Source organism: Dermacentor andersoni, chromosome 4 (genome assembly GCF_023375885.2).
Source record: "Dermacentor andersoni chromosome 4, qqDerAnde1_hic_scaffold, whole genome shotgun sequence".
NCBI lineage: Eukaryota > Metazoa > Arthropoda > Arachnida > Ixodida > Ixodidae > Dermacentor > Dermacentor andersoni.
Window position 1 is genome coordinate 148,463,115 of NC_092817.1, and position 8,499 is coordinate 148,471,613.

The following is an 8,499-nucleotide window of genomic DNA, read 5'->3' on the forward strand; positions in this document are numbered from 1 at the left end:
TTCTGCTACTGCTCCTAGCTGGATCGGTCCACTTAAGCAGATACGCCAAACAGGGGACGAAGGGAAAGATTATATAGCTTCGCTTTAATAAAGGAATTATGCGCTTGAAGCTAGCAGTAGCTGAATGGGCATCTATAGGCTACCGTGATCTTTGGGGGAGGGGAGGGAGGAAGCAAGAAATCGTAGCTGGAGGCACGGGATTCACCCTCGCCGCACCACGTTCCTTATCTAACCCCTCGATAACTATTCGCACACATTTGGTTCAATGGTCCATTGATAGAAGGATTGAATCGCCGCAGAGTACTACAACAACGTTTTTTTTTTTTTTTTCTTCTTTGCGGTTCCGACTACCTGAGAGGGTAACCTACATTAGCCAGCGCCGATCCATTATACATCCACCTCGGCAAAGCCAGCAAAGCTTTTAAAAGTACAGCGCAGGTCACGTACCAGCCAATGCAAACGGTTGAAATAAATCAAACCGGTCACCCGCGCAAGCTTTAGCTCGGGGCCAACAACGATTTCCCTGCTTAAACATATGTAAAAGGCAGACATACTTTTATAAAACCCGCGTGCTCTGCTAAGCATGAGGTCGCCGAGTCAAATCCCGGCCACGGCGGCCGCATTTCGATGGGGGCGAAATGCAAAAACACCCGTGTACTTAGATTTAAGTGAGCGTTAAAGAACCCTAGGTGGTCACAATTAATCCGGAGTCCCTAATTACGGCGTGCCTCATAATCAGATCGTGGTTTCGGCATGTAAAACCCCATAATGTAATTAAATTTTTAATGCTTTTATAATGACAACCGTTAGACCAATTTAAATAAAATGTGTTGCTTTTGAGAACATTAAACTTATTTTTGAGAACATAATGCCTTATTTAGAGTTTGAGAACGTAATGCCTTATGCGCCAAGAGTTGATGTCTTTAAGCACTCTTTCATTGTCAAGACAATTGTTGAGTGGAATAACTTGAATTCTTGTGTGTTTCCGAGCAATAACATGGTTGACTCTTTTGAAGAAAACTTGACTGCGTTCTTTGCGCAAACTTTGTGCTCTGTATTCCCACCCTGTAAAAGCCCGGCAGGGCTCACAGTATTGGAAATAAAATAAAACTGTAAGAAGCAAAACTGTGATTGAGGGCAGTAATTTTCTAAGAAAATTCCAGAAAATTGGTGAGTAAATTAGAACCACGACGTTTAAAAATCTACCTCTGCACCACGGTATAAGATATCTTACACGGTACTCTACACACAAGAAATACTCATGGACGGTTACGAGTGTGCAACTGTCGCTCGCTCGTTCATTCGGTCTGTTCCCTTACATTGGCAAAAATCGTCGACAGTTTCTGCACAGTTTATTTATTTGCCAATACATGCTTGCCATTTTCTCATATTTCTTTTTGTCAAGGAAATTAGCCATTTGAAGAAATTGATCCGCGTTCTAAGCAATTCGTGAACAGCGTTTCATTCAGGGGAGACGCAAGCTTATTTAATGCGAAGCGTTCTTTTCCAATTTCAGGCACTCTAGCTTTATCTATCTATCTATCTATCTATCTATCTATCTATCTATCTATCTATCTATCTATCTATCTATCTATCTATCTATCTATCTATCTATCTATCTGTCTGTCTGTCTGTCTGTCTGTCTGTCTGTCTGTCTGTCTGTCTGTCTGTCTGTCTGTCTGTCTGTCTGTCTGTCTGTCTGTCTGTCTGTCTGTCTGTCTGTCTGTCTGTCTGTCCAGTGCCTACCAACTTGAGCCGCTGCATGGTCACGAGGCGCGTCGCAGCCTGCATTTCGGAAGCAACACGCAGGCTTCGTGGCGGTGGCGCTAGATGGCGCCGGATGTTCTTAGGGAAGCGCGAAAAAGGAGTCCCGCTTAAGTATGCGCGTCATACATTACTTGTTTCGACGGTGGCAATACGTTGTGTCGCTGTATTGATTCAATGCTGGCCAGGATAACGTAAAACCATTCCAATCAGTTTTCATTCCAAATCCGCTGTCAGCTTTCCGTGAAGGTCAAAATGGCTCGGGCTCCGCCCAAATGCGTGAGGCGTAAACTCGTAAAGGCTCATGGTACGCGTCGTCTGCTCGGCGCTTCAGGTTCAACATATGACAGTTCCAGAGGACGATTCTCCATCCGTGGGGGCGGCCGCGCTTGCACTCTCTGCACCTTCATCACAAGGTATCGCCCACGCTGCTAACTTCTAGAGCCTGTGATGGTGGCATCGATGACTGACCACGATATCTGAGCACAGGCAGCCATTTAAAATAACTCTTTTAGCCGTATCACTCGGACACGTCACCGATATCACTCGGGGCCAGCCGTTCTCAGAAATTCCGTCTACTGACTCTTCATCAGCTACGATTCCCCGCCGCTCACGCTCGAGCAGACGCGAGCATTGCGAGGAGCGGCCGGGTGAGCGGACAGCCCTCTCCTTCAAATCTGCTCGGGGGTGAGGGGAGTCGCCACCGCGGAGACACCATGCTACCACGACGAAACAGCACGCAAACTTCGAAACTGCCCTGACGATGAGAGTTCCACTCTCGAAACTGTTGACATAAACTTCTAAGTTTTCGTTTACCACAACGCCTCCATTATGCCATCTTTAAAATAACAATTGCCCATTCATATCCTACCTTCTCCTGATATATACTGTTACGTGGAAGCACAGTAGGTGAACTTTTTACACGGCGTATTTACAGGGGGCAGCAAGCACTGGCCAACGTGGAAGCCAGCCAACATAAAGCAAGGTACGTCGTCGTCCTCAGGCCGTCCAGAGGCTGATTATGGGTACGACCCCCTATATACAAGTGTCCACATCATCTTCTTCCAATGGCACGTAGCATGACTCCCGGCGGCAGAAGCGGCGGCCCGGCGCCACTGGACCCACAGCAGACGAAGGGGGTAATGCTTGAGTCTCGAAACGCGGGCGACGTCGCTGAGCAATGGAACAGAAGATGCAGTGGGACTGGCGGACACAATCTCGTATACGTGCCATCAGTCACTTGTCGAAGGACGCGACATGAGCCCATGTAGCGGGGAAGCAGCTTTTCAGAAAGGCCCATACGACCGGAAGTGGTCCAAGTAGCACGAGGGCACCCGGAGCAAAACGTTCGTCACGGTGTCGCTGGTCGTAAAGGCGCTTCCCATTGTCTTGGGCAGCAGCAAGTCTACTATATAGGCTATCTGCCGCTCGTAATCGGCCCGGGAAATGGCGTCGCGTGCATATATTCACTAGTCGAAGTCGCCGGGGAAGAAACAAATGTGTCCAACGGTAAAGTCGGTTCACGTCCGAACAAAAGGTTTAAAATTATGAGGTTTTTACGTACTAAAACCACTTTCTGATTATGAGGCACGCCGTAGTGGAGGACTCCGGAAATTTCCACCACCTGGGGTTCTTTAACGTGCACCTAAATCTAAGTACACGGGTGTCGAACAAAAGGTAAAAGGGAGTGTATCCAGCAGTGTCGTGGCGGAAGGAATTGTAGGCGAACGTCACGTATGGCGTGTGCAAGGTTCCAATCACGGTGGTCAGCCAACACGTGCGTACTTCGAAAACATATCTGTTAAGGTCCGATTCAAGCACTTGGTGAGCCCGTTCGTCTGGATGGTATGACGTGGTGATCTAGTGCTGCGTGGAGCAGCAGCGCAGGATATCGTCGATGAATTTCGACAGGAAGGTACGACCTCGGCAAGTCAGCCATTGACGTGGGGTACCACGTACTAAAATTGCGTCGCGGAGGAGAAAGTCTGCGACGTCTGTAGCATAGCTTGTCGCCAGGGCTCGTGTCTCTGCGTATAGCGCGTCGCGTAATCGGTAGCGACGGCAACCCATTTGTTTCCCAAAGCAGACGTAGGAAAGGATTCGAGAAGGTCCAAACCGACACGGAAGAAGGGGTCATGTGGGTCGTCGATGGTCTGAAGATACCCAGCAGGAAGCGAAGACGGTTTCTTTCGCCGTTATCAGAGCTCGCAGGCTCTGACAGAACGCCGCACTGAGCGGGTTAGGTCATGCCAATAGGAGCGACGGCGCACGCGGTAATTTTTTTCGAGTAACACCAAGGTGGCCCGCGGTAGGGGCGTCGTGAGGCTCACGAGCGCCGGTGTGATGGTATAACTAGCAAAAGATCAGGACTGTCAGGGTACACGTTACGCCGATATGAGGCACCATCCTTCAGGGTGAACATGCGCACAAAGGAGAGGATTCCAGGTGGCACTGTTTGTCGGCGATGTTAAGCAAGTGCATATGACTCACGGAAAAGACGCAATCGAGGGATTCAGAGCGCGAAGAGTCAGAGTCAGCCACAGGGTAGCGGGGCAAACAATCCGCATCTTTGTAGTCTTGTGTAGGTGTAGTCTTGTGTAGTCTTGTGTAGGTGCACACTTGCAGGCGCTGCAGTGTGCCCACCGAAAGGGTCTGTCTGTATAGGATCTTTCAAAGAGGCGAGCTAATTAACACAACCTCGGCAGTCGGAAACTGCTAAGAACGGTCAGCCAAATAGGTAAGGGCGATATTTTGCAACTGCCGATGACGCACTCACGTTCTGTAATCTGTAATTGAGTAATTTCGCTCATATGCGGAAAGGGCTAGCCTGCTGGCATAAGCGATGACGCACTTCGCTCTACGTTGACGTTGGGCCAAGATAGCGCCTATGCCGTAACCACTCGCGTCAGTGCGGATTCGGTTTGAGCTGATGGGTCGAAGTGTACGGGTCAAAACTGGGTATTGGGTAGACGCTCGACCCGAGGCGAGATGCGCCGGCATTTCGCTTGCTCTAGACGACGGCACTCTTTAATCACGCTGTCAACAGTGGTCACGCTGGTGAAGGCAAGCAGATTGAACGCGTCGTCCGCAATCCCCTTCAATATGCGGGCGATCTCATCAGCCTCGGACATCTTCTGGCCAGCTTGTAGACACTAGGCCATCACGTCCTGTATGTACGACGAGCAAGGCTCAGTTGACGTCTGGGTACGCATCGCCAGTTGTTTCTTGACGGCAAGCTGTCGACCAAACGGGTTGCCGAAAAGGTCCCGGAGCTGCTGCTTGAACGTGTCCTGCGGCCAGCTGGTGATACCGTCTTCGTGGGTCCGAAACCAGACGCGGGAGCTTCCGCCGAGATAAAATATGAATGACGTTGGCCAGCATGATAGTCGGGTTCCAGTCATTCTGTTTGCTGACACGCTCGTACTTGCTGAGCCACTCATCCACGTCAACGCTGTTTGCCCCGGAAAAGGTCACGGGATCGTGGGGCTGTGAAAGGGCGATGGGTGGTGGCCCCAGGCGTAGCTGGCGGCGACGTGTCATCACCTGGCCGCATGGTAGTATATTCCAGGTGGCGTCCGCTGCGAAGCTCCGTCGTCAGAAGTACGCAGCTAGCACCTCCACCAGATAAATGTTACGTGGAAGCACCGTAGGTAAGCTATTTACACGGTGCAAGCACTGGCCAACATGGAAGCCAGCCAACATCAAGCAGGGCACGTCGTCGTACGTCCCACTAAATACACAAGTCGTGCTCACGTGGCGGGTCTCTAAAGTCTACGATTCTCTGATTTGGCGTGCGGTAAACAGTGTTTTTAATTAATTATAATTATTCCACACACTTCGGTAACTGAACTTGTAACAGCTTATGCTCTGATATCACATATGTAATGAAACCCACGAATTTTGTGCTGTAAATTTTTAAATATTTCTGATTTATTTTGAATTTCGTCCCCGGTTGTGTCAGTCATATCCAATTAGCTATAATTATTCCAGACACTTAAGTAACTCAAACTGTAAATAAATCTATGATCTGATGCCCCATTTATAACGAAACCCGTGAACTTTCTGCTGTACTAGTTAATTTCTTTTTTTTTTCTTATTTATTTTGAATTTCATCCCCGGTCATCTGAGTGATTTTTAATTAATTATAATTATTGACACTTCAGTAACTCAATTTGTAACTAAACTTATGGTCTGATATCATATCTATAATGAAAGCCATGAATTTTGTACTGGACTATTCTTTTTCTATGTTTTTTTCTGATCAATTTATTTTGAATTTCGTCCCCGGTTGTCTCAGCGATTTCTAATTAATTATAATTATTCCGGACACTTGAGTAACTCAACTTGTAGCTAAACTTATCCTCCCATATCATATCTGCAATGAAACTGATAAATTTTGTGCTGTACTATTGTTTTTCTATTTCTTTTAATTTCGTCCCCGGTCGTTTCAGGAGGTGAACCGAAAGTACTGCGCAAGAAACAAGAGTGTCACTCGATGCTCCTACCACTAAAAGGGCGAGGCCGAACAGCCCGTATCAGTGTTGGGTGTTAGCCCCCCCCCCCCCCCCCCCAAAAAAAAAAAAAAAAAAAAAGCTGCGTCGGCCGGGAATCGACCCCGGGCCACCCGCGTGGCAGGCGAGTATTCTACCACTGAACCACCGACGCGTTTTCTTCTTCTTTGTTGCCTGTTTTGACCACGGTTTTGACATTCAAACACGCCTTTTCATAAGAGCGATGAAGCCCGCAACATGCACACTTCGGCTGTCACGACAGGTTCAAAATTTCTTCAGTCACCAGCTCATCCAATAACGTAATCCAGTCTGGTAGGTCTGGAAGAGCCCTATAAGCATCTCTGACAAGCACCACACTCTCAATAAAGTTTTCGCGTACAGGACGTGTATTGACATGAGCGTGCCGGACTTCAATCCTCGTTGTCCGCAAGCTGTGGAGGCCCAGGAGCATGATTACATCGAAAGGAATGCGCCTTCACTCTCAACTGGTAGGAATCGTATGCCGTATGGGTCTAAAGGAAGTTCTTTTTTAAGGGTTCTCTGGAGGACGTCCTAATGAAAGAATGGGTCCCTACCATCCAGAAAGACATGCTCTATTGTTTCGGGCTTCTTGTAAAGGAAGCAGTTTGGTGTCCAGGGAACGAATACACCTTTTTCGTGTAGCCAAGTTCTGACAGGTAAGGTGTTGGAAACTCAAGGCCTAACGGGCATACTTTTCACACGCTTTAAGACATCCTGTCCAGGGCCTCCTAGGTATGGCAAACGGTACACTGGCAACCAACGTTTTTTGCTGGCAACGGTATCATCAAGTCAGCAAGGTCCTTATGAAGCTTCCTTTTACTCACTTTGCTCAGGTAGTCAATCGAAAGACGCGCGTGCGACATTCTGAAAGACAACTTCGCGCATGTATCCAGTCACTATAAAGTTATTCTCTGATATCATATCTATAATGAAACCAATAAATTTTGTACTGTACCATTGTTTTTATTCTTAAATTTAGTCCCCGGTCGTCTCAGGAGGGGAACAGGTAGTGCTGCGCAATAAATAAGTGCATCATTCGATGCTCGTGCCACTAAAACAACAACAAAAAAAACAAAGCCGAACAGCTTTCTCAAAAAAAATAATAAAATAGTAACGGAAAAAAAAAGCTGTGTCGGCCGGGAATCGAACCCGGGCCACCCGCGTGGCAGGCGAGTATTCTACCACTGAACCACCGACGCCGACACGTCACGTGCGCACATACGTTCCTAGAGTAACGTGGGCCACTGCCCATCGTCCGGTTCATTATAGGTCATTAGAGAGTTTTAGAATAGGGGCCCCAATGAAATAGCGTCGAAGCCACTGCGCATGCGCAAGACGCAAACTGCCTTTGGGTTTTGCGTTGGGAACGCTATTTCTCCGATTTAGCGGGAGCCCAAATAGCGGCCCCAAAAGTTTTGCGTCGGCAAACATGGCGGCACCCATTGAAGCGACGGCTCTAACCTAGCACCGAACTTGGTTCGATTCGCGGTAACGCGTGAAGTTCGCAAGCTAGGAGAAGTGACTGCGGTTATCGCTTTCTCTCAACTAGCGTGTGTTATGAAGATTGACTCATTAGACGCCGCTGATTTTGAATTCGATTGTGGATTTTATGGCTCGCAGGCCTAACACGGCTAAGCTTGGCTGGTGAAGGCTAGTAAAGTTGGTTTGCTCAAAACTAAGCGCAACTAATTGTTTGCTGCTTACAGAATAACCTCTAAATTGTAATTAAATGCGAATACACGAAAGTCAAAATTATTATTCCTATCATAAAATGGTATATTTTATTTAACTATTTCTAATAGCTTTTCTTTGACGCCGTAGTGGCACTGTCAGCGCAAGACGCTATCCGCAAACGTAAAACCCTATTCTAAAGCTCTTCCCTCCTACGTGCCCCAACGCTAACACCCGCAAAGCTCTTTGGGGCCCCAAACTATTGGGACCCCTATTCTAAAACTCTCTATTGAGTCGGTGAGCGCGCCGGGAGCTACACTGGGTCTTTGGTCGCGCGAAAAACGCAGCCTGATGAATTGTTCATAAAGAATAGAGCTTATGTATACCGTATCGCTCGTCCGCACATTTAAAGACAATTTTAGGTTATGTATTACTGCTTACGACGAGCGAAGTGTGCAGGAGAAAGCTGTAATCACCGCACTGCGGTATTCCAATTGGGGACCGGCGACAAGAAGAATAGTATGGTGGAACA

The 8,499-nt window shown here is 47.9% G+C and overlaps 2 non-coding genes across 2 annotated transcripts; both read right to left on the reverse strand.

Moving 5' to 3' along the window:
* Positions 1-6,358: 6,358 nt before the first annotated feature.
* Positions 6,359-6,429, reverse strand: TRNAG-GCC (transfer RNA glycine (anticodon GCC)). Its single transcript has one exon. It is a non-coding gene; the product is annotated as a tRNA-Gly (tRNA).
* A 995-nt stretch (positions 6,430-7,424) lies between these two features.
* Positions 7,425-7,495, reverse strand: TRNAG-GCC (transfer RNA glycine (anticodon GCC)). Its single transcript has one exon. It is a non-coding gene; the product is annotated as a tRNA-Gly (tRNA).
* Between the last annotated feature and the right edge of the window lie 1,004 nt (positions 7,496-8,499).